Consider the following 26,587-nt stretch of genomic DNA (forward strand, 5'->3'; position numbering starts at 1 on the left):
AGGCCAGCTATGTGTTTGCCCAGTTTGGTTACCAGAAGGCCTCGTAAAACAGCATCTCTGGCAGTCAAGACAAAAAAATTTATATTGTATTTTGTGGGACTATAAATGTTGTCATTTTTAAAAGGGGGGAAGATAACATTCAAGCTGATTAGAACTGCCCATCAGTTGTTGTGAATTTTTAGAAGACCTCACAGAACTTTGCAGTTTATTTTTCTCGGCCAACATATTAAAACCATTCTTGGATTTCAAGTAGCCAATTTTGCCTTTTATGTATTCTTACATAGTTTCCTCTTGAAGAAAAAAAGAATTTTTGCTTTCCAATCCTTTGTTTTGCTTTGTTCTTAAATAAGCAAGCAAAAAATGCACATTGGATTCACATGGGTTAACAGAAACTTAGTTTTTAGAGTGAAATGGTTAAATAACCTAACAGCTTTGATTTTTAGCTGCATTAAAGAAAATAATATTGATATTACAGAAAGCAAAAATTGCCCCTCCAAGCCCCAAATTCAAGGAACGTCACTGAGGCTGAGGAGAGACTCCAGTGATGGGATTAGCTGTGCGATGTCGCAGGCTGTGTTTGAAATGTTTGTGTGCCACCAGTGTGCTCAGTCCTAGGAAGGTGCAACAGCGGTCTTCTCACGGGGCCAGGGGAGGCTCTTCCCGAGGAAACTTGACCACTTCCCACTGTCCCCCTTCAGTCCTCTCTCTCCTCTGTGTCAAGCTCACTGTGGATCCTCCTGTGAACTGTGGGTAATAGGCTGTTCCTTACCACGTGGCCACCTCTTCCATTCCTGAAATCCCAGACAGCACCGGTGTTCTATGCTGCCCTCGCCACCAGGCCGGCACCTTGGGGAAGGAGCAGTGGTGTTTGTGTACAAGACCCGTGATGATGGCTAATAAAAGCTGCAGCCTAGGGTCTTTCCCTCGTTTCATTTAACTGTGTTTTCTCCACTTTTCATCATCTTATGTTTGACGACTTAAAAGAAGTGTAACTATTCCTCAGCTCTTGTGCCAAGGAGGGTTTAAAAAAAAAAAAAAGACTTTTGAACTCAAAACTCCACACAAAGATAATGGTTTCAACTGTGTATTATACATCAGTAGAAAAGTGTTTGCACAGGCAACTTTTGGAAGTGTTTAAGAATCAGGGCGGGGAGGGGGGAGGGACTGGGAGAGAGGGAAAAAGCAAAACTGTATTTGGAAACTAGAAAAATTTAAAAACCAAATAGATTGATTTTGCTTCCTTGCCATGGGTTCTGGAAGGACATAGTTCTAAAATTTCCTGTCAATTGGCATGTATGTCTCATTTAAAACAAATTAAGTAGGACAAGCAAGTCAGTAAAATAGGAGAATTTAAAAAGAGTCATCCTTTTAATCACAGATCTTATTTTGGGATTTAAAAAACTTCTAGCTTTAGCCAGGTGTGCATGTTGCTGCCATTTGCATTTTCGAATCATCTTGTGTAATTGTCACCATGAAAGTATTACTCAGAATTGTCATAGATTTTTTTCATCTTTGTGCAAAAACATGGAAAACTGTCACTGACTGTGTTGAGGTTCCCCCATTTTGCTGCCTTTGGGACACTATTTTTGTTACATACTTGGTCTTGGCTGCATTCTTTTTTTCCCCTGTGGGGTTCAAAAAAATAAACATTTTCTTACAGATAAAACTAGTTTTCTGCCTTTTAACTTTTCAGGAGGGTATAGCAAGGTAGATTGTTTTGAGTGGGGCTGCGATGGCCGCCATCTTGATCTCGATTGTCAGATGGCAGTGCCCTGCACAGAGGGGAGCAGGCACGGGGCTGGGGAGGAACCTCGTGGCATCTCCAGGTGGTTTAGTTGCCAGTCTTTCTTGAGACACATATGTTCCCATCTGCTGCCTCCCTTCTATGGCATCTGATTAGCGCCAAGGCCGCCTCATTCCTGGTACAGCCCTCCTTCCCTAGAAGGGCAGGCTAGGCACGGGAGGAGGGGGTGTTGGTGAGAAAGCCCTGAGAGCACATTTCCTTCACATGCTTTGCCCGCTTCTATGTTCTAGAATCTCGTTGGCTGCTTAGTGACCAATGCCCTGTGGGCTTCCTCTCTGGTCCAGATCCTGAGCTGACCTCCAAGGTGACCACTTCCATTGCCCTCCCTTGTTTTGAGAGGCTCCGTCTGTTTCCATCTTTTGAGAAGCCGGCTGCCTCTCTTGGCCCATGTTGTCTTCTCTTGGCCATTGTTACAATTGATCTTGGCTCGAGTTTTGGAAAATTCTGCTCTTGGCACCTCACCCTCCGTCCTTGTTGCTGGATAGCCTTTCTCAGCTTGCCACGGGTCTCTCAGACTCACCACACTTAATACCAAGAGCAGAAGTGCCCAGAGGACACCTAGCCGGGCTCGCCTTTGCCTTCTCCTTCCTGAAGGACTCTGTCTGCCTACAGCCTTCTCTTTGGCATGTTCCTTTCCACCAAGGGAGTCTCCGGTTGTCATCTTTGTAATAACAAAGGCCCATATGATACAGTGGCTCCGGGTCTTAGTACATTATAATTTATTACATGCCACATAGTAGTGTCTGCCAGTCTAGATGGTTAACTATTTACAGGAAGAACGGGCTGAGTGTGTTTTCACTGGCTGAATAACCTCTTTATTAACATCTCCCAACTTTATATGAGGAAATAGCTACAATATGTTCATCCTCCCTGTGATAATCTTTCTGAGAGATCCTATAAAATAAGAACAAACAAGTCTCATGACTCCTGACCTGAAGGAAGTGAATAGTCCTTCCTCCTATCATCAAGCTTCCCCAGACACACTGGGCTATTTTAAGCCGGCTCCAGGATGCCCCTGGATGGGCTGAACAGCTGCCCTCGGGTTGCTGCTTGCGAAATTCACAACACACCAGACAGAGCTGAAGAGGTAAGGGAGAACCTACCCCTGAGCCAATCCTGAGAAGCTGGACTAGTATCCTGTTTCCAGGTAGACTGTGGTAGCCAGGCCCATCGAGGTTAAAGGGCCCCTGGGACCTATGAATGCCCGGCTGTATGTGACCATCAGTGACGTTTACACCGAGCCAGCTCCTTCACGTGCATGGCTATACTTGCCAAAGGCGTCCTTGACTGACAGTGCTTCTCTGCTGTGGTGCCCGCGCAGGCCCCAGGCCCGAGGCAGTCTGCCCCGCCCTGCCCTCCTGTCACCGTGACTGCCCTTCGTCTCTGTGGGTGCCACTCTGCCTCCAAGGTTGCTGTGCTGCCTGCAACCAGGAGACTAAGTGACATGCTGCAGAGAGCACACAGAAAACTCTCCAGAGCTTCCCAGCCAGCTAAGAACTCCTGTCCTGGGGGCCAGATCAGTCCCCCAGAGCCCGAGACCTAAGCCAGTGCCGCTCAGAAGTGGTTGGCGGTGGCAGCCCCTTGTCAGACCAGTCTTGGGCTCTGCACCAGAACTGCTCCTCCCTCACCCGGGTCTGCGTTATAACGGGGTCTCCAGGTGATCCCGTGGTTGTGTATTGTTTAGGAGCCAACATTTCTAACCTGAGCACTCACGTATGTTCCCAGAGTGGGTAATGCCGTCCCCGTAGAGGACGCTGGGCTAAGCCAGGGGGTATTAGTAGCCTTGGGTACAATTAGGAGGCACTGAATACAAATAAGGGGATAGTGGAAGTGGCAAGGGGGTGCTGAGAGATTTTTCTGTAAAGAGGGTATTAAGCAGGAAGTTTGGGGATATATGCTCTCTTCATCCTGGAAGAACGTCAATACTCGGCTTGAACATTTAAAATTAAGAGCTTCGTTGATGAGGGGAGGCATGCAGACGAGGATCTCTAAGCCTTGCACATTTTACAAACTGTTTTGTTTGTTTCTCTACAATTGGAATATAAACTCTATGAGAGTCAATAATTTTATGTTTCTTTGATCCAATAACCCTAGAACCTAGAATAATAGCCGGGCGTGGTGGTGCACGCTTGTAACCCCAGCATTTGGGAGGCTGAGACAGGAGGATCGTGGTTCATGGACAGCCTCAGCTACTTAGTGAGGCCCTTTGCAATTTAGTGAGACCCTGTTTCAAAATAAAGAATATAAAAATAGGACTAGGGGTGTTGCTCGGAGGTAGAATGCCCCTGGGTTCCATCCCCAGTACCACCACCAACAACAACAACAAAAAAAAAAAACCTTCAATAAGGTTATCTACATGGTATGGTATGGTACTTTGTTTTATTGGGTGTTCATTTGTTTGTGGTCTGGAGATAGAACCCAGGGGCGTGCTACCTCTGAACTACATGCCCAGCCCTATTTATTTTATTTCATTTTATATTATTTTTGTGGTACGGAGGATGGAACCCAGGAGCATCCTACCTCCGAGCTACACCCCCAGCCCTGTTTTTTATTCTTTATTTTTGAAATAGGGTCTCACTGAGTTGCAAAGGGTTTTACTAAGTAGCTGAGGCTGTCCACAAACCACAATCCTCCTATCTCAGCTTCCCAAATACTGGGATTACAAGCGTTGCCACCATGCCTGGCCTATCTTATTCTTTGATTATGAAACATGATCTCACTCATGCAGAGGGCCTAAGTTCCTGAGACTGGCCAAGAACCTGCAATCCTCCTGTCTCATCCTCCCACCTACGGATATTACAGTGTGCATCGCCACGCCCAGCTCTGGTAAGTGCTAAGCAAGTATCTATTGAAGGGATCCGTCAGTTAATAGGTTAATCGTGATCTGAAATATGGTATCTTAACTGCATCAGAGTAGCTCTGTAATAGTACCACTAGTATGACAAGTCTAAACAAAATTGTTTCTGGAAAAAGAGGCAGAAGGTGGAAATAGCGTGTTTACTATGAAATCTCCCATCTGCCTGTTTCTGGTTTTTGCTGAAACCTTGGTTTTCTTGTCAGTCTTTCTCTACAAATTCCTGCTTGATTTAGCCAGGTGCGAAGACTTCCTACAATAGCTGGTCACAGCAGGGAACCTGCCGGGAGTGCATCCATCCTTCACTCCACTCTCCCCAGAGCCAGTGCCACTGCATGGTGAGTTAGTTGGTATGGAGATTTTTCTTTGACAGTAATGGAATTATCAAGCATTTTCTCCAGGAAGATGCCTGTCTGGGTGACTGTTTCAGAGGGTCTCCTTCCAGGGACTGGGCTTCTTTTCTTTCCTCCCTCCTAGGGCTTACTATAACGTTGTGCTTTATTCCCATCTCAACATATACTTTTAGTTCCTCTGCCTTTGCCTGAGGCTCAAGACTTCCATCCCTCAGAGTGGCCGTTCTAGGCCCTGGAATCACGCTGCCACAGTTCCCTTGAGCGCTCTTCTAAGAATCCCAGGCTTAGCAACACAGCATGGTGGTACGCTTAAGCACCGTCCAACCATCCTGGACAGTACACTCTGGGAGGCCATCTGTTCTCCCACTATTTTTATTTTTATTTATTTATTTTGTGGTACTGGGGATGGAACCCAGGAGCATACTATCTCTGAGCTACATCCCCAGCCCTATTTTTTATTCTTTATTTTGAAACAGGGTCTCACTGAGTTGCAAAGGGCTCACCAAGTAGCTGAGGCTGTCCGCGACCCGCGATCCTCCTGTCTCAGCCTCCCAGATGCTGGGATTACAAGCGTGCGCCACCATGCCCGGCTTGTTCTCCCACTATTTTCCAGCACTGCAACTTCTAATCACCTGTAGGTGGTATGTGTGTGAGAGAGACAGACAGACAGACAGACAGACAGACAGACAGACAGACAGACAGAGGGACTGGGGATATAAGTGAAGAGTATTCTGTCTCTGAACTACACCCCTCTCCCCATTTCATTTTTTATTTTGACATGGGATCTCACTAAATTACAGAGGACCTCTCTAGGTTGCTGAGGCTGGCCACAAACCTACGATCATCCTGTCTTAGCCTCCCAAGTACAGGGATTATAGGTGTGTGCACCATGCCTGGCTCTCTATAGACGCCTACAGGTAAGAGGAGGATGGAGCTCACAGTGTGGTACGGGGATTGAACACAGGGGCTTTCTATCTCTGAGCTACACCTCCAGCTCTAGTTTATTATTTTACTTTGAAAACAGGGTCTCACTAGGTTGATGAGAATTTCACTACTTGCTGAAGATATCCTCAAATCTGTGATCCTCCTGTCTCAGTCTCCCAAGTACTGGGATGACAGGTGAGTGGCACCACAGCAGGCGTGGCAGGGCCCTCTGGGGGAATTTGGGCTGGCACTGGCATCTTCTGCATCCTTGGCTCTTCCCTCCTCTCACCCAGCACTCAGCAGTGGGTCTTGATCAAGGGCAGGGCTTCACTCTCAGAGACTTAAACTGTTCAATACTTATCTGGTACCAGGCCTCTACTGACTTAGTACACTGGTTCTAGAACATCAGTGTTCATCAGGACAGCCCGAAATAGCCTGCTAAAACAAATGGCAGTGCATTTCTGTCATCCCAGTACATGGGAGGCTGAGGCAGGAGGATTGCAGGTTTGTAGCCAGCCTCAGCAACCTTATGAGGCTCTCTGCAACTTAGTGAGACGCTGTTTCACAATAAAGAATAACATAAGGCTGGACATATAGTTCAGAGGTATAATACCTCTGGGTCCTATCCCAGCACCACACAAAAAGAGAAAAAGAAAAAATAAATTGGGCTGGGTAGGTATAGCTCGGAAGTAGAATGCCTCTGGGTTCAATCCCTAGATAACACACACACACACACACACACACACACACACACACACACACCACTGGGCCCCAGCCTCCTTGAGCTTTTGATACACAGGGCCAGGGACCATCTAGGAAATTGTGTTTCTAACAAGTTCTCAAGTGAGGCTGGGTCCTGGGCGCCAGGCCCCCACTTTGAGAACCAGTGATGTCTGGGCCCAGCACTGCCTGAAGCTATCCCCACTAGCTGCCACCAGGGGGCGCAGGCGACTTCAGCCTGAGGTCTCTCTCCTCCAGCCTCCAGCAGTCAGCTGCCTGCACCACCTGGCTCCAGAGGCTCTTCGCTAAGACTCCTTTCTAACCACAGTGTTCATTATCATTATTGGGAAGAAGAAATGTAGACCTCACACGAGGTAAGTTCTCAGCCTGTCTGCTTAGTAGAGGTGGGGGGTGTCCTGGGGAAGTATAGCCGAGGTCCCTACTGGAGCAGGTCTCTGGGTCCCTGCCTGGAACTCAAAAAGGGACTTTCAGAACATCCCAGAATCTTTCTAGTTAAGATGATAAGTGATTGTCATTTTTTCTTTATATTTTACTGTATAGCCCCAAATTTTCAATAATAAACTTAAATTTTTTTAAATTTCATAATTTTTTTTTTTGTACTAGGGATTGAACCCAGGGGTATTCTATCTCTGAACTACATCTCCAGCCCTATTTTTATTTATTTTGAAACAGGGTCTCACTAAGTTGCGGAGGGCCTCACTAAGTAGCTGAGGCTGGCTGAGAACCTGTGCCATCCTCCTGTCTCAGCCTCCCAAGCTCTAGGATTGCAAGCATGCACCACCACGCCTGGCTTTTTACAATAATTTTTTAAACACATTTTAAATGGAATTAAAAGCCAAAACAACTAAAAAAAAAAAAAAAGTAACCCCAGATAAAGAGAATGACTTAGCTGGTCTTTGCTTCCTACCCCTCTAGTTTTTTGGTTTGAGGGATTTTATTTGTTTTCTGGTACCAGGGATTGAACACAGAGGCATTCAACCTCCAAGCTACATCCCTAGACCTTTAATTTTTTTTAAATAGGATCTTGCGCTGGGCATGGTGGCGCATGCTTGTAATCCCCGTGCTTGGGAGGCTGAGATAGGAGGACTGCACAGGTTCGAAGCCAACCTCAGCTACTTAGTGAGGCTCTCGGTAATTTAGTGGGACCCTGTTTTCAAATAAAATACAAAGTAAGTCTGGGAGTATAGCCCGGAGGTAGAAAGCCTCTGGGTTCCACCACCAGTACCACCAAAAAAAAAAAAAAAAAAAAAAAAAAGTAGGATCTTGCTAGGTTGCTAAGAGTCTCACTGCATTGCTGAGGCTGACCTCAAACCTGTGATTCTCCTGACTCAGCCTCCCAAGTACTGGGATTACAGGCATGTGCCACATGCCCAGCTTACCCCCAGTTAAGGTATCTGCCAGGGGTGGGGGTCCGGTGCGGTCACAGTGGGGCCACATGCTCAAGAAAGTAAGGCTGAGAGGGACCAAGGAGCAGGTGGCTGCCTGGGGGCTCAGCCCGGCAGCTCTGTGGCATACCTGTTGCTGGGGCTTTTGTGTTTGGGTTCAGGCTGTCTCCCCACTTCCCCGAGGAGACCCGTCTTGCTCTCCTTCCTTCTCGCCCAGGACTTCCCTGCAGGCCCTTGTCCCGGGTTCCCCTTGGGAGCCATATCTGTTGCATCAGTGTTTACCAGGGGCACTTATTAGCCAAAGAAATTGCATGTCTGTCACCTTAACCCACAGTGGATGTGTCTCCTTCCTATCTGAGGCTTTGTTTTGGTTTTTGGAGACGGGGACGTTGCCCTTTTGCTCCGGCTGGCCTCAAACTCCAGGGCTCAGTGATCTTCCCGCCTCAGCCTCCCAAGTACTAAGACCATAGCCGTGCCACTGCACCCAGCTTTATCTGAGGTTTATACATGGCAGTCCATAGGAACTGGCTGGCTGGTGTAAGCCCAGAGAACGGAGTGCCAAGGGACGGTGCGCGCACACAGGATTGTCTGAAAGGCCAAGAAGCCGCTGGGAGAGAGAACAGGCCAGCCAGCAGGGACGGTCTCCCCGGCGGTGACCCGCCCCCTGGGTGAGTGGGTCTACGTCCCAGCCTCTCAGGAGCCAGATGTGTATGATGTTTCCAGAGACCCAGTTCATCCCCACAGAGAGGACCGTACCTCCACACTGTCACAGCTGGAGCGGGACTTGCACCGGGGCTTGGAATGCGAGAGGGTCACACGGACCAGGCCTGAGTAGAGGTTCCACTGCAGCCGGGCAGTTCGAGTTGGCCTCTGCTTCTATGCAGGAGAACAACATTACCAGTTAGGAGCCGCACTGGGTGAAGTGATCAGGTGGAGACCTGCTCAAGCAGACGCAGCGGCACACACCTGTCGTCCCGGTATGTGGGAGGCTAGAACAGAAGGGTTTCAGGATGGAGGCCAGCCTCAGCAACTTAGTAAGGCCATATATATATATATATATATATATACTGGAGATGGGCATTCTACCTCTGGGTTACATCCCCAACCCTTTTTATTTATGTATTTATTTGTGTGTGTGTGTGTGTGGCTGGGGGGTACTGGGGATGGAACCCAGGGGCCTTCTACCTCCGGGCTACACTCCCAGACCTATTTTATATTTTATTTGGAAACAGGGTCTCTTAAGCCAGCTGAAGCTGGCTTCGAACCTGCACGATCCTCCTGTCTCTGCCTCCCAAGTGCGGGGATTACAAGTGTGCGCCACCACGCCCGGATTTATTTTCATTTCATTTCTTTTTTTTTTGTGTGTGTGGGTCTAGGGGTGGAACCCAGGGGTATTCTACCTCTGAGCTACACCCCCCTGCCCTATTTTTGATTCTTTTTAATTTGAGACAGGGTCTCACTAAGTTGAGGAGGACCTCACTAAGTAGCTGAGGCTGTCTGCGAACTGCGATCCTCCAGTCTCACCCTCCCAAATGCTGGGATTACAAATGTGCGCCACCACGCCCGGCTTTTATTTTCATTTTAAAACAGGGTCTTGCTAAGTTGCTGAGATGGGCTTTGAACCTGTAATCCTCCTGTCCTAGCTTCCCAAGTCATGGGATTACAGGCAGGTGCCACCACACCTGACTTGTAAGACCCTGTTTCAAAAAAATAAAAGAGGGCTGGGGTCGTAGCTCAGAGGTAAAAGATCCCTGGGTGCAATACCCAGTGCCACATGAATGAATGAATGAATGAATGAATGCTACACCTCATACCTGGGAGCAAAAGTTACATGTTATTAGTGTCAGCCACTGAGATTTGAGGGCTGACAAAACACATGAAACAACTAATACTGAGCCAAACAGACTAATACCGAGCAGGAGCTCAGGCTTGAGTCTCCGTCCTCCCTGGCTGGGAGGAGCCTGAGAAGGAGACTGGCTGCCAGGCTGAGTGGGTGTGCCTCCCACGTTTCTAGGTTGGATCCAAGCACAGGGGACGGTGTAGGAGGTGGGCCTTTGGGAAGGTCTGGGTTCTGAGGCAAAGCCCTCATGGGTGGGATCAGCCCTATGACAGAGGCCCAGAGAGCCGCCTCGCCTTCCACCATGGGGATGGGGCACGACCTTCTCACCAGACACAACCTGCGGGCACCTTAAACCTGGACTTTCCAGCCCCAGGATGGCGTGAGATGAGCGATTACAAGCTTCACAGTGGCCTGAATGGTCGGTAGGAGATGAGCTGCGGCCCCTGCAAGGCTGCGCGGAGACCGGCAGCTCTGTGAAGGAGAAAGCACGGTGCTTGCAGGTTGAGGGGCCAAGAGGGTCACAGCGGCCACCTTGCCCGTGGCTCCAGTGGTAGGAGGTGAGCCAGCCTCTCTGCCACCAAGCATCCTTTCACTGTTTTCCTCTTCTGGGGCCTCTGAGGTTTCAGGATCTTGCCAGTAAATAAGACCAACTTGGGTCCTAACTCATGGCTACGAATACTGCGTTAATCAAGGACAATTGCTCAGAACTTCTGATCGCTGACATGGCCGGTGGAGCTGAAAAGCAAGACTTGACCCTTCGAGTTGCCTGTGCAGCTGCACCCTGGCTTTGGAAGATAAACAGTAGCGTTGGGAGCGTGGTGCCCCTTCCCAGGCTCTGTAGGAGAGGTGGGAGCTCTCTGGAGAGCACAGCCCTGTAGCTGCTGGCACTGGAAGCCAGAGTGTCCCCCAGAACCAAAGAGGGCCCAACAGGGGCCTCAGGTGGGTTGACCAGCCCCGCAGAGGCCGCTCTGCACCCACCACCCTGACTGCAAAGGAGCTGCACTGGGAAGGCAGGGGACTGCAACGCGACCACCCCAGACTACCCAGCTGGGCCTGCCACCGACTGGGCCGAGTCAGCTGACCTTCTGTGTCTTCCTCGTCTGTCAAATGGGCATGATGACCTCCTCAGGGTCACAAGAATGGGGGGCCCTGGCCAGGCACGGGGCTGCTGTGTACTGACCACCTCCCCACCGCTGGCCTGCAGCCATCAGGAGGAACAAGCAGGCCGCGGGCCAGGGGACTGGCGGCGAGGACGACACGCACTAGTACAGGTACGTCTTTTATTTTATGCTGAATTTATTCCCATGCCATAAGTTTTTGTTTCTTCAGTTTCTTCTGGGATATCTTTTTCTTCTGTTCAACCTCCCCTCTGGTTTAGGAACAGTTTTCTCCTTCTCAGAGAGGAGCATCTCAGTGTGGCCGGGGAGCTCATGTGTGGGTTAATTCCACCATGTGGCGGCCCATCTCTGGGCTTTGTTCACTCAGATGTGTTCAATGACCAGAGAATCAACATCTATATCCTTAAGTTCAGCATCGCTTGCTGCATTTTTAAGCGTGTGCAGCAGAAATTCAGCAAGGTCGATGACCTTGTGTCCAGCCCCAGTTTGGCCTGGGCACACCTACCAACTCTACCATTGTAGCGCTGGCACGGCACACGCCGCTGCTTTAAAGTGACATCTCTCAGGTACTCGGCGGCCTTTTGGATATGCGTACCCCTGATGGCCTGGGCAAGTTCACGGGTGTTCTTAAAATGAGCATGCAGATTTGGACCTCTTGATTTGTATGATTTTGTAGGGTTTTCTGGGTCAAGACAGTCGTGAACCATTTTCACAGATCACCTCAGGCGGCTTACAGGAAGAGCCGGACATGGTGGCACACATCTGTAATTCCAGTACTTGGGAGGCTGAGGCAGAACTGTAAATAGCGAGACCCTGTCTCCGTGCCAGGCACAGTGGGTAGTGGTGGTGGTTGTTAATTTTGTTTTTCTTTTTCTCCTACTTCTCTCTCTCTCTCTCTCTCTCCCTCTCTCTCTCTCTCTCTCTCTCTCTCTCTCTCTCTCTCTCTCTCTCTCTCCCAGGGCCTCACACAGGCTAGGCAAGCACTCTACAAAAGATTACCTTTCTGAGCACTTCCCACACCAGGCCTGAGACCACCCGCTTTCATTTACTCTCACAATGGGGCGGGGGAGGCAAAATTATCATGATTTCCCTGATGAGAAAACCAGAGGACCATACCCGGGGACACAGACAGGAAATGGGAGGCTGGAACCTAAACCAGGCTGGTCCAGCTCTGGAGCCCTGGCGCTTTAACCAGGTCATTGTCCTTTAAGTCCCCAGGGCATCTGAGGAGGGAAGGGACTGACCCTGGACAGCATTCCCTCCCAAAGGACCATTCCTGTGGAAGGGACACACTCAGGCTCCAAGGATGTGGGGGCTGAAAGGCCTAGAGGAAAGCCGCCACACGAAGGCTCCTTACTATTACCACTGAATGACCTCCTCCCCCAACCACACCCCAATTCTTGCTCCTGATTTTGACTAAACAGCTGTCCCATTCAAACAGACCACGGTGCCCTGCCTGCTCACGGCTGCCTCCCCAGCCGTCCAGAAGACCTGGAGCTGCAGTGGCCATCTGCAGCTGCCAGGACCAACAGCTCCACCCACCGCTCTGAGCATCCCCCGGGGGGCCTGGTTCTACCAGGGACTGTGGTGGTTGACACCCTCAGCCTGGCTTTGAGGACGAGGCTCTGCACCACAGCCTGGAATTCCTCTGGATGAGAAACCTGGTCCCCAGCCTTCCCTCAGCACCAGCTCAGGGCGTCACAGAGGGCTCTTCTGGTTACAAGTGACAGAAAGCCAATCCAAACAGGCAAAGCAAGGAGCAAACTGGTTCATATCACTGAATTCTGGAGGATGCAGTTGGCTCCAGGAACCAGAGGAAGGCTCATGCGGCCATTGGGCCTGCCTCCCCATGCCCAGCTCTGCGCTCCCGGGCGTCCCTTCTCTGTCTGCCTCTGCATGGTGGCAGGGTGGCCCACATCCACCCAGGTCCTTTCCGATGGACTGAGCTTCCCTGTAATCCTGAGCCACTTCCTGAGGAAGGTGACATGCTGGGCTGAGGGGGGTGCACCTTATACTGAAGAGACCAGGGGCGCCATCACCAGAAAGGTAGGCAGATGCTGGCTGGGAAGACTAGATGGCAGGCCCCACCACCTCGAGATGTGCCACTGTTCCAGGGGTGTCCTCCAGGGTCAGCCTTGGGCTTCTACAGCCTGCCAAGTCTCCCTGAGGCCACACCTCCGACCAACCTGGGACTCCTCTGGTCATTTCCAGGCTTAGAGGGAGCGGCCCAGCAGGGCACCCTGGGGCACTGTCCATGGAGGAGGGGCTGTGCGGGAAGCACACCTCCTGAATGCTCAGCACTGTGCCTGTTGCAGGCCAGCAGCTTCCTTGGAAAAGGTAGGAGTTAACCTGAATTCTCAATTTAGGGGAAAAAAGGGCAAATGTGATCCCTTCCAGGCATCTGAACCTTACCCCAACCCCTGCAGGTCCCTTTTTGAGGAAACTCTCAAGCTCACCTTACTGCAGGGTGGCTGCAATGAATCCTTCCTAGCTTGGGGGGGGATCCCCCGCTGCAGACCACCCTAATTGGTTTAGGGATGGGCACACCTCCCAGTGTTGGCCAATGAGATGGTGCCTCCCCCCTTCGTGGAATCCTGGTCCTCCCACCAAAAGTGCCAGGAAGCTCTCTGGCCTGTGGCCACGTGGTATGAGGATGTGAAGTTCAAGGTGGGCGAGGCTATTTGGGGGCCCAGTGGGGGGGCTACCGGGAAGCCACGGGGACAGGCTCTCCACGTGTACACGCAAGGTGCAGAAGAGGGCCCTGATGACGGGGATGTCGGCGGGAAGATGCCGGTCCTCAGCCACGGGCAAATATGTTCTGTCTCCTGCAGTGCTCCCTCTCCAGTGTCTCTACCACTTGGCTCCCTCGCTGGCAGGGGTGTAGCTCGGAGGTCAAATACCCTTGGGTTCCATCCCCAGACCCCAAAAAAATCAGGAGCAGAATTTTTAATGGAGTTTAATCTGACACAAGTAGCCACATTGTACTGCCACCTGGTGGCAGCATACTAAAGTGTCAGGTTTGTTTCGCTTCAGGATGAACAAAACATTGCAAGCCCAAATTTTGGACACAACTAAAGATATCAAGGCCAACCCCTCTCCCCCTTTTCTCTGTCCCTTTGTTAAAAACCACTTCCTTCGTCAAAGCTCTCAAGTTCGCTGGAGCCACACTGTTTCCAAAAGACAAGCCTACCTGGTTCTCTCCACTCCCTGCCCCTTGCCGCCCTGGACAGCCTTAGGCTTGTTTTGCTTTCCAGGTCTGCATTGGAATGGAGACCCCCACACCCTCAGCCAGCCCCTGTGGGAAAGTGCAGGCGCACAGGGAGAGATCCTTGCCCAAGGGTACTGGTTAAGAGAGCAAAGCTAGGCATGGCGGACCACGCCTGTAATCCCAGTGCTTAGAGGCTGAGACAGGAGGATCTCAGGTTCAAAGTCATCATCAGCAACTTATCAAGGCTTTCAGCAACTTTGTGAGACCCTGTTTCTAAGTAAAAAAATTAAAAACCGGGCATGGTGGCTCACTCTTGTAATCCCAGTACTTGGGAGGTTGAGAAAGTAGAATCGCAGGTTCGCAGCCAACCTCAGCTACTTAGTGAGGCTCTCAACTACTTACTGAGACCCCGTTTCAAAATAAAGAATAAAAAGTAGGACTGGGAGTGTAGCTCAGAGGTAGAATGTCCCTGGGTTCAATCCCCAGTACCGCAAAATTTAAAAAAAAGAAAGAAAGAAAGAAAGAAAGAAAGAAAAGAAGGAAGGAAGGAAGGAAAATGAAAGAAACACTGTAATCCTGGTACTTGGGAGGCTAAGATAGAAGGATTACAGGTTTGAGGACAACCTCAGAAAGAAACAGACTATCAGCAACCTAGTGAGACCCTGCTTCAAAACAAAACAAAACAAATAATAAAAAGGTTGAGTGTAGGTTAAAGGTAGAATGCCCCTGGGTTCCATCTCCACTACCACAAAAAATAAAATAAGGCTGTGGGTGGAGCCCGGAGATAGAATGCCCTTGGGTTCAATCCTCAGCAACGCCCCCCCCCAACAAAAGCAAGTTGATACTACCCTCCGCCTGACTCCAGCTGGCCACTTATGGTGGGGGGTTTCTGGACGTCGCTAAGGCCTTTCTGAGCTTCAGAATCCATCCCCACCTGAAAAGCAGCCTGGAGTCTGGATTAAAACCAGTATTACCTGTTCTTTTCAATACTTTTTCTACAAGAGCTGAAGTGGTGGAGACTGGAAACGGTGGGGAGGAGGCGGGGGAGGCAGAGCCCCCTCCACAGAAGCCCCCTCTAGGATGCTCCTTCCCACAAATGGCCAAGCTCTGCTCCCTCTCGCTCCCAGGCCCCTCACCCCATCCCCATCTCTCCGCTTTCCTCTTCCACACTTCCTAAGAGCCTGGCCCCCAACACCCTAAACCAACGTGTAACCCACTAACACAAGGGGACGGTGACTGAGCCTGGGTCTTCCCCATCCATGGGACATTTGCATTGCAAAGTCCCGCCCCGAGTGGGTGGTGCTTAGCCCCTCCCATGGCTCCCAGAGGTAGCATTCCAGGTGCAGGGGAAGAGGACAAGTCTTGCATCTGGGTGTCCCCAGCCACCGCCACTCCCAGAGCTGCCCGAAGCCTTGGAAACCAGGCTGTATGTATGCCTTGGACGAGTCACTTACTTTGCCTTGAGCCTTAAATCCCCCATCTCTGAAGGAGCGCTCCCCAGCAGAGGGGGCTCCTGAAGGGTGGGCAGTGTTGCTAGGTCCTCTCCTGCCGCCTGGGGGCACCCCTGGGCCCCGCTTGGAGGAGGAGGCAGACACCATGATGCCCCCCACGCTTGCTGTGGGCAGCCAGCAGTAAGTGCTATATTAATTATTACCATCTCCCCCTGAGAAGCAAATTCAAAGTGAGGTCACCATGGTAACCCAGACGTTGCAATGTGACCACATTTTTAAAGTGCTCAACATGTTCCAGGCAAATTATATCTTAGTGCAAGAAAAAAGAATGGGGCCTGAATCCCACACCCCGGTGGCCTCAGGAAAAGAGGCCCAGGAGTTCCCCTGGGGCCTGCAACCTTTCTACAGAGGGGTCGAGGTGGGCAGAGTTGGCCAAGAGGAGCCCCTGCCCCAGGGACAGAGCAGAGCTAGAAATGGCAACCGGTGCCTGAATAATCCAGGGTGTGTGTGAGGCCTGGCCACAGAGCTGGAGGCCCTGGGTTCTAGCAACAGAGCCTCCAGTTAACTGGGCCTCCAGCTAAAGCCTCACCCAGTAGTATTCCCTAAAGGACCTGAGAAATTAGCTAGTGGGCGTTGACTTCGTATGGGTAAATGGAAGACCAGGGGACTTTGTTCATCAGAACTCCAAGGCAGAGTGGCCTATATTCAAATCCTCCGTCAGCTACCCAGGAGCTGTGTGACCCCGGGCCTGTGACTTTGCCCCTCTGAGCCTTGGCTTCCTTTCCTGTAAGAGTGAGCTAATAGTCCCCTGTGCCGGGGTGTTTGTTTTAAAGGAAGCAATCCATGGGGCATACTCAGCGTGGCCCCTGCCTGTGTTTGCATCATTACCATGATGGCCCTCAGGGTCCCACGCACCAGGGTCCAGGCCGAGCGTGTTAAACACCATCTCACCTTGCTCATCCAGTTTTACAGACGTGGACACTGGAGTCAGCAAGGCGTAACACACAGCCATGGGGCAGCCCCCCAGAGCCAAGCCCCCGGCCACTCCTCACCCCACCAGAGGACAAGATGAGACGTAGGCAACACTGTAAAGGGTGCTCGAAGCCCCGGGACCCGGTGTGGTGGGCCACACCTGTTATCTCAGCCACTTGGGAGAACGAGGCAGAAGAATCATGAGTTCCAGGCCAGACTGGGCAGTTTAGTGAGACCCTGTCTTAAAAATTAAAAATATGGGCTGGGGGTTGTGTCTCTAATCCCAGTACTTGGGAGGCTGAGATGGGAGGATCATGGGTTCATGGCCAGCCTCTACTACTTAGGGAGGCCCTATTTCAAAAAAAGAATAAAAGATAGGGTTGGGGCCATAGCTTGGAGGTAGAATGCCCCTGGGTTTATTCCCTAGTACCAAAAAATATATACAAAAGGTCGGGGAACCTCCCCACCCTGGGTTCCATCCACAGTAAATAAACTAATTAAAAAGAATAAAAAATACTAGGTGTCCACTGCCATGCCCACCTTTTATGTCCTCGCCACTGTTTCCCCCTGGCCCTCTTCTCCTAGGACTTGCGCACTGGAATCTGGTGGGCTCAGAATTCCACGGCTTAGGTGGTGATGGCTTATTAGAATCAGAAACTCCAAGATGGACTTGGTGGTGCACACCCGTAATCCCAGTACTTGGGAGGCTGAGAAGGAAAGCCCCAGGTTCATGGCCAGACTCTGCTACTTAGTGAAGCCATTCTTAACTTAGTAAGACCCTGTTTCAAAATAAAGAATAAGGGTTGGGGACTTAGCTCAGTGGTAAAGCGATTGCTTTACATAAACAAAGCCATCCTCAGCCTTGTTTAAAAAAAAAATGGAAGAAGTATTAAAAATACAAATAGAAATTTAAAAAATCTCAAAATAAGAATAAAATAGGCCTGGAGGTGTAGTTCAGAGGTTAGAATGAGGTATAGTTCAAAGGTTAGTACTCCCCCCAAAAAAATGAAAAAAGGAAGTAGAGTCCCAGAGCAGGGAGCCCGCCCTTACAGTCACACCACAGCAGCCCCGCCCCGCCCTCTGGCTGCCCCTGCAGCCTGGCAGCCCTCACTCCAAGAGGACAGAGGTGTTGCCTCCACCCATCCCGGGTCTAATCACCAGCCATTTCTACCAGCAGCCCACTTGCCCTCCTTTGCCCCAGGGCCATGTAGGGCCACAGTGGGTCTGAGCGGCAGAAAGGCAGGCGGGGAGAGGCAGAGACCACACTCCCAGGACCCTCGGGGTCAGCTCCAGGCTCACAGGGACTGAGCCAGTAACAGACATGACCCCGCTTGGTAAATCACAGTGCATGCGGGAGAGGCGATTCTGCTTGTGATCCTCTCGGCTGCTGTCTGGGCTGGGTTCCCAGAGGCCGCCCCTGAGACCAGGCAAGGAGGCAGGCAGCTCCCTGGGACAGGTGGCCGCGTCAAGGAGCAAGGTGGGGAAGAGAGGCAGGAAGAAACCACTTCTGGGTATGTAGGTTGTAGCCAGAATCCCCGGGTCTCAGCCCCACCAGAGACCTCTGGGAAGCAGGCAGATGCGCCTCTCACTTGTCCTAGCAGCGATGAAGAGGCTGGGGCGTCTGCCTCATTCTCCTCCCAGCAGCTCAGGGCTGCTCCCAAACAGGCCAGCTGCCAGCCCCTCCACCCTGCTGTGTGGGACCAGGCCTGGTCGCCTGGCAGAAAGAACCCGCGGAGGGTCACAGGCACTGGGAACGCGAGATGGTCCCCTGCACAGGAACAAACTCAGAGCACAGCAGCGGGGGGGCGGGGGCTCCCCGATCCCATTGTTCTCACTTGGGCCTCTGGGGGAAGGGTCCTCTGGAGCCTTTTGCAGAGGATGCTGAGGCTCAGAGAGGTGAGGTTCCCTGGCTCAAGGGCACACAGCCCACAGGAGTCAGGCCGAAACTAGAAATGGCTATCTGGTTTGTCCCAGCGAGGCAGGACTTATGGCCACGTGGGTTGCAGTGGTGTGCCCCAAAGTGCTCAGTAATGAGGGCAACGCCCTGACTTGTGTGCTTGCCAGTCACCATGGTGTAAACACTTTCCCTCTCCCCACCTCCCGGGGCTAATTTTAAACTCCCAAAGTGAGCCAGGCGGGGTGGCGCACACTTGTAATTCCAGTACTTAGGATCACACAGGTTTGAAGCCAGCCTCAGCAGTTTAGTGAAGCTTAGCAGTAACTTAATGAGATCCTGTTTCCAAATAAAATATAAAATAGGTCTGGGAATATGGCCTGGAGGTAGAAAGCCCCTGGGTTCCATCCCCAGTACCACACACACACACACACACACACACACACACACAATTCCCAAAGTGACATCACTGATCACAGAGTTGGGAAAAGACACTAACAGTTGGCTCTCCTGAGCTGGGTACAATTTTTTATCTCGATTCCTAACCTAGTCAGCATGGGTCTCGGCACCAATCAGAATAAACTTCTCTACTGTACAAATATGCCGTGTTAGTCAACCTTGCATCCCCTGGACAAAACACCTGAGATGAACAAGTTAAAAGAAGGAAAAGTTGAGTTTGGCTCACAGCTTCAGAGTTTTCAGTCCCTGTCTCTTTGGGCCAGTGGCAAGGCAGACACCGTGCAGGAGGACGTGATAGGGCAGAACTGTCCACATCATGGCAGCTGGAAGCAGGGGTAGGGGGGGAAAAAACCGCAAAGTCCTAACGGCCCCAGTGAGCCAACTTCCTCCAACTAAGCCCCAGCTAAAGGTTCCACCGCTTCCCAACGGCACCACATCTGGTGATCACACCTTCAACACGTCAACCTTTGATGGGCAGCTAAGTGCCAAACATAACTAACACACCTGTTACAGCTCCCACCCTTTTGCTCCTGCTGTTCCTTCCCCATGACCACAGTACCTGACACCAACAACGTGGGGGAGGAAAAGTCTGTTTGGCTCAAAGTTTCAGAGGTGCAGTCCAGAGTCAGCTGCCTCCAAGGCAGACCTCCTGGCGGCAGTGCCTGTGGTGGAGGACATGTGTTCATCTCATGACAGCCAGGAAGCAGAGTGACAGGAAGCAGCCAGGAACCAACAGAGTCCCCAAGGCCACACGCCCATTAACCTACCTCCAACCATGTCCAGTAGCCTAGGCCACCAAGCAGTAAACCCATTCAAATTTTCAATCCACGCTAGGCATGAGGGTGCATACTTTTAATCTCAGTACTTGGGAGGCTGAGATGGGAGGATTGCAGGTTTGAAGCCAGCCTCAGCAACTTAGTGAGCCACTCAGCAACCTAGCAAGACTATTTGCAAATAAGAAATAAAATGGGTCTAGGGGTGGAGCCTGGAGATATGCTTTATACACATAAAAAATGATCAGTCTATAGATTTATTCACTGATGATATTAGAGTGCTGATTGAATTATTTCATCTCCGAACATTTTTATGTTGCTAGTACATGAGTTTTTCCAGGAGACATTCTGTATTTAAACCATAACAGCCCTCTTCCTCTGTTCCATTTGGGAGAGCAGGTCTGAGGATGGAACCCAAGCTACATCCCCTGCCTTATTTTTTATTCTTTATTTTGAAACAGGGTCTCACTAAGTTACGGAGGGCCTCACTAAGTAGCTGAGGCTGTCCGCGAACCGCGATCCTCCTGTCTCAGCCTCCCAAATGCTGGGATTACAAGTGTGCGCCACCACGCCCAGCTTAAAATCTAACTCACCTTTGAAAAGCCTGTTCCAGTCTCCCTTTCTCTAGACTATATTAGTCAAGAGAAGTACCTGCAGTAGCTCTAACAACTTGTAATCTTAGTGATTTGACACAATCTGGGTCTATTGCTCACTTACCTGAGATCTGCCATAAAAGGTAGTATGTTCTGTTCCACACAACTATGGGAACCCCAGTTCTTTCCACCTATAAATAAATGCTACCAACATCAACACTTCATTTCAAGTTCACCACGGAAGGGGCGACCTGGATCCAAGGCTCATTGTTTCTACCCACTTAAGTTGGTACAGCTAAAAACCCAGTCCTGGGCTCATCCTAACATCAGGGGAGCCAGTAAGCATGGTTTACTGGAATAGTGGTTTTCTTCCAAGGAGAAACCATGAAAATGAAAGAAAGCTCCATCTTCTACCTTGTCAGCTTCTGTGAACCGAAGTCCTCCAGTCTCAGCCTCCCGAATGCTGGGATTATAAGCATGCGCCATCACACCCGGCATTTCTAACCATTTTGGTACATGGTTCAGATGTGCAGTCAACATGGGAAAGCCCTGACAGGGTTGGTTATGATTTAGATTTAGAAGGACCCCTGACTTCATGTGGTGGACAAGGTAGCCATGTCGGAGGAGAGGCTCCCCAGGGGAGTAGACCACTGGGCGTGTGGTCTGGATGGTCCCTCCTCCCCTCACTAGCGCTTTCTTGCTTCTCACCTCTGTGATATGAGTGCGCTCCCCCCCCCCTCTCTGCTTCCTGCCACCATGCCCTGAGCTCCGCAGGTATAACCTGGCCTAACAGGGACTGAACCTTCTGAAATCTTCAGAATTGTAAGCAAATAAATCTTCCTTCCTAGAAGGAACTTAGAAGTTGTGGTGGTTGGGCTTTTTGGGCCACAGCAGTGAGGATGCTGATGAAAACAGTCCAAATATCTCATTCCATGGTTGTGGCTACTGAGGCCCAGAGCGGGGAAGTGAATTCGTCCCAAGTCAGGGAGTAAGCTAGGACTCTTGACTTTTAATCCTGGGCTCTGTCTACTACCACATGGTATGTCCCACCTGAGACCTGACTGAAAACTTCACGTAAGGCTCAGTGGCTGGTGACCAAGCCGGCTTTAGGGCTCAAAAGACAGTGAGCAGAACATGAGCACCAGGGGGGTCAGCCCTGGGTTCAGACTCCACCTATCCATCCTCTTGTTGTGGGGTCTTGGGAAAATGCTTCCCTTCTCTAAGCCTCAGCTCCTCATTTAGAAAATGAGGATGAAAATAATACCTGCCCTTCAGGGTGGTCAAAAGGATAAAATACACAAAACGTGCTCAGACAGGGTCTCATAAATCTTCAGTAAATATTTATCATGGGCTCTGATTGTCTCCCAATCTGAATGCTTATCCTCAAAGTGGCATGCCAGGTATCTGGAAACAACCTCATGGATGAGGCTTTTGCAGGGGAGAGAGGGCAAAGTTTCCGCCACTAAGGCGGGTGTGGTGACACATGCCTATAATCCCAGTACTTGGGAGGTTGATACAGGAGGATTGCAGGTTGGAGACCAGCACCAGAAACTTAGTGAAACCCTATTTTAAAATAAAAAATAAATAGGGCTGGGGTACAGCTCAAAGGCAGAATGCTCCTAGGTTCAATGCCCATTACAAAAAAAGTTTCAGCCACTGTTGCAGATAGATTTTTTTTTTCCATGAAAATCAGCTCCCAAAATGTACATGCTGGTCCTGTGGAAACTTAAGCTGCACAGCTTGATCTCAGTTTTTATCCAGCTTGGAACAAAACTAAATGTTTTAAAAATACTCCCAGGCTGTGTCTGCATGTGCAAGCCCAGACAAGCTCCTGTGCACCAGGGCCGAGTAGGTCCCTGCACTGGCGAGGGCCAGGCCCTGCTGCAGTAACAAGCAGCCCCGCCTCTAGGAGGCTGAGAACATCTCAAGCCTCTTTCTCCATCTCTCTCCACGTCATCAGCTCAGCTGGGCTCAGCTTGTGGTAGGCACGCAGGCTCAGATGTGACGGTCCTCTGTGGCCGAGGGGAGTGGGCTCTGACAGCTCAATGTTCTGCGCTGGAAGGAAGACTCATCATGAAGGGGATTTGATCTGGACCTACCTCATCAGATTGGCGAGAGAGACTGATACCATGCTTGGGGGGGTATGGAAAAGGACCCAATAACCAATGGGACATAATGGCGCCAAAGCTAAACTACCCAGATACCCCTGTGGTAGAATATTACACAGCCCCCAAAAGGAAAGAAACACTGAGACATGTTACAACGCGGATGAACCTTGGAAACATGCCAAGGGGAAAAAGCCAATCACAGGCTGGGAGTGCAGCTCATGGGAGAGTGCCTGCCTAGCACATGCGAGGCCCGGCCTCCATTCCCAGCATCGCCAAAAGAAAGCTAGCATAGGTAAAAATGTCCAGAAAAGGTAAATCCATAGAGGCAGAATGTAGATCGGTGGTTTCCAGGGGCTGGAGGAAGGAAGAAATGGCTGCCGAAGAGTTCAGGGTCTCCATTTGGGGTGGGGGAAATGTTCTGGAAATAGAAAGGGGGCGGTCACACTACACTACGAATATATTAAAAAAACAGCCGAGCGTGGTGGTGCACGCTTGTAATCTCAGTACTTAGGAGGGTGAGATAGGAGTTTGCAGCCAGCCTCTTACACTAGGTTGCAGCAACCTAGTGAGACCTGCCTCCAAAGAAGAAATAAAATTGGGCCAGGCGTGGTGGCGCACGCTTGCAATCCCTGCGCTTGGGAGGCGGAGACAGGAGGATCGCATAGGTTCAGAGCCAGCTATGCTGGCTTAAGAGACCCTTTTTCCAAATAAAAAGTATAGGTCTGGGAGTGTAGCCCAGAGGTAGAAGGGCTTCCAGGAACCTCAGTACCACCAAGAAAAAGAAAGAAAGAAAGAAAAAAGAAAGAAAGAAAGAGAAAAGAAAGAAAGAGAAGGAAAAGAAAAAGAAAGAAAGAGAATTGGGCTGGGTGTGTAGCTTGGAAGTAGAATGCCTCTGAGTTCAATCTCCAGTATCAAAAAATAACAATTTTTAAAATTAAATAAATAATAGGGCTGGAGGTGTAGCTTAGAGGCAGAATGCCCTGGAGTTCAATCCCCAGTACCACAGATAAATAAAAATAAAATAAAATAGTGATGTTTATGTTAGATGAATTAAACCATAATAATGTTCCCCTTACCCCTATTGAGCTGTGTCCCACCTAAGCTTTATGAGCCTCTATTGTAGTCTGTCTGTCTGTCTGTCTGTCTGTCTCTCTAATACTAGGTATTGAACTCAGGGGTGTTATACCTCTGAACTAGACCCCTAAGCCCTTTTTGAAACAGAGTCTCACTAAGTTGCTGAGGGCCTTGCTAAATTGCTGAGGCTGGCCTCAAATCAGTGATCTTCCTGTCTCAGTCTCCCAAATACTGGAATTGCAGGCATGCGTGGCCACCACTCCCAGCTGCTGTAATCTTTGTGGGGGGGGTGGCTGGGGACGGAGCCCAGAGGCATTTGACCCCTGCCTACACCCCCTGCCCAATCTTTTATTCTTTATTTTGAAACAGGGTCTCACTGAGTTGTAGAGGGCCTCACTAAATAGCTGAGGCTGTCTGCGAACCGCAATCCTTGGGTCTCAGCCTGAATGCTGGGATTACAAGCCTGCGCCACCACGCCCAGTTTGCTATAATCTTTATGCTGTCATTTCTTGTGGGCTGGCCTGTCTCCCCTGGCTCAGGAGCTCTTCAAGGGCGCTGTGAGGGTCTGGCATTTGGGGTCCTCTTCTGCAGCCCCAGCTCAGAGCTGTGACTGGCCTCCGGTGCAAGGCCCATCCTGACCGTCACTCACAGGGCTGTGCTTGTGCTTGTGTGGGTGGGCGTGAGGGGGCTCAAGTCCCTTTCCATGGCAGGGCTCCCCCCTTTCTGGGCTCCCTTGGCACCCAGGACATCTTTGACCACTCACCTCTTCCAATCAGCAAACAAAGCCAGGTCCAGAGAGGGAGGGCTTGCAGGTGTCACCACAGGTGGTGAAAGTGATGGTCTGAGACCCCAGGAGCCCAGCAGCTGGCCGGGCGCCTCCCTGCTGGGGGCTTTGGCCCTTCTCCAGGCTCGCACCAGCCTGGGCCATGAGGATGCAAAGGGCTGGCGGGACAGGGGTGGGGAGGACTAAGCCCCGTCCTGTCACACTTCCTGTGTTTATCATTGCTTCAGTCGCGGGAGGCAGTTGTTGCCCCTAAACCACAGCACCAAACCCACCAGCAACCTTGGCAAGTGCCCGCCACGTGCCTCTGCCGGGATCCTGTCTCCTGCCCCCTTCAAGCCACACACCCCAGGCCCCTCACCTCCAGGAAGGCTGGACCCTGGTGTGAGCCCACCCACCGGAGCCCCCTGCCAAGGCCACATTTACAAACCCTTCTGGGCTCTGGTCCAGCGCATGGAGTACCCACAGGGGCCACCTCCTAAGCAGGAGCGCCTACAGGGGGAGCCAAAATGAAAAATGTCCTCCCCATTGGAGCCAGAAGTCTGGGGGAGTGACAGGCGCCCACCAATCACCTGTCAAGTGTTTATTACTGTGAGGCGACTGGGTCACTGTGAACACCCGGCGACCTGGCGGGAGGTCCTGACCTGGTCTCTGAGGAAGGGAGGCCTGCAGGCTGAGGGTGGAGGCCCAGCCTCCCTCTGCTCCCTTGGTCTGGGTCTCCCTCCCCCAGGAGCTCCTGCAGGTGAACACAGGAAGGTGCTCAGCGAGGCCAGCTAGTGGGGCGGGCATGGGTATGCGCGTGCGTGCTGCTCATAGGCCGTGGGGGCCGTGGCCTCCCCTCTGTGGCCTCTGCAGGGAGGGAGCTGCGGAGCACGCGGTCTCCCCTGTGCTGGAGCCCAATGAGCGAGGGGCGCCCACCTCCTGTGGGAGTGGGATGAGGCACTGCCCACGCCCTGTTGCAGGGCTCCTCCCCTGCGCTACAAGGGGCCTTCAGTGTCCGGAATCAAGGTGCTGCTAGGACAAAGGGCAGGCCCAGTGCAGGGCAGGGCCGCTGCCAAGGCGCATTCTTCTTCTGAAACCAGCTCTCCATTTACCTCTTCAGAAGCCCTTGGCCTGGTGACTCCATCCATCCTCTGTAACCCCCGGTGTCAGAAGCCCTCGGGCCTGACCCAGTCTGCTAGTACCTGCAGCTCTGCTGGCCCGGGCCTTCCCTCCTCGTCCTGCGCATTCCCGTGCGTCCTGCCCAGAGTCCTCAGATGTCAGCGCTCAGGCCGCTGGGCCTGAGGGCAGGGCCCCTGCCTCCTGTTTCCAGGGCCCAGTGGAAGACTGAGCTCCAAGCACCTCTTGTGATGGTGGGACAGGCCTCAGGAGATTCAGGGTAGCAGGGCCACAGCCTCTTGGAGGCTCTGCAGAGAGAGCCAGGTTCAGAGCAGCAAGGGCAGCCCAGGCCCAGGCCCAGGCCCAGGGGCCCCCTCTCCCCAAGGCAGCTTCAGGCCCAGAAAACTCCCCTGGAGCCAGTTTTCCCAGAAAAGGACACGCTCATGAAATGGGGTAGGTGGGCATAGACGCCACATTCATGGAGAAAACTGTCCCATTTCCCATGAGAAAGTGCATGCCCAGGGTGCATTCCGCTGTCCCAGCCCAGCCGGCCACTCCTTTCCACAGGGCCCGGCCTCTGATTTAGAACCCAGCAGGGCCTCCATTGCTGCCAGCTAGACACTGTGCTCAGGGGACTGCCTCACAGTCATTCATGACAAGCATACTTTCCCATTTGTATGGTTTCCTTTGAAAAGAAATTCCTTAAGTAAAAAAGAGTTGAATTAAAACAATAAAAAAAGGAGCCAGGCGGGCATGGTGGCACACGCTTGTCATTCCAGTATTCAGAAAGCTGAGACAGGAGGATCACGGTTCGCGGCCAGCCTCAGCTTTGTAGTGAGGCCCTCTGCAACTCAGTGAGATCCTGTTTCAAAATAAGGAATAGCCGGACGTGGTGGCACATGCTTGTAATCCTCGTGCTTGGGAGGCGGAGACAGGAGGATCGAGTAGGTTCGAAGCCAGCCACGCTGGCTTAAGAGATCCTGTTTCCAAATAAAAATATAAAAAATAAGTGTCTGGGAGTGTAGCCCGGAGGTAGAAGGGTTGCCAGGAGCCCCAGTACCACCAAAAACAAAAACAAAACAAAATAAGGAATAAAAAATAGGGCTGGGGGTATAGCGCGGAGGTAGAATGCTGCTGGGTTTTATCCCCAGTAATGC

General features: G+C 51.2%; 1 pseudogene across 1 annotated transcript; it reads right to left on the reverse strand.

Moving 5' to 3' along the window:
- Positions 1-8,061: 8,061 nt before the first annotated feature.
- On the reverse strand, positions 8,062-11,726 carry LOC308260011 (large ribosomal subunit protein uL22-like; annotated as a pseudogene). The gene is made up of 3 exons: positions 11,210-11,726; positions 8,818-8,937; positions 8,062-8,070 (listed from the first exon to the last, which is right to left on the reverse strand). The product of its transcript is annotated as a large ribosomal subunit protein uL22-like (transcript).
- Between the last annotated feature and the right edge of the window lie 14,861 nt (positions 11,727-26,587).

This window comes from Muscardinus avellanarius, assembly GCF_963383645.1.
Source record: "Muscardinus avellanarius genome assembly, chromosome: 3".
Classification (NCBI taxonomy): domain Eukaryota; kingdom Metazoa; phylum Chordata; class Mammalia; order Rodentia; family Gliridae; genus Muscardinus; species Muscardinus avellanarius.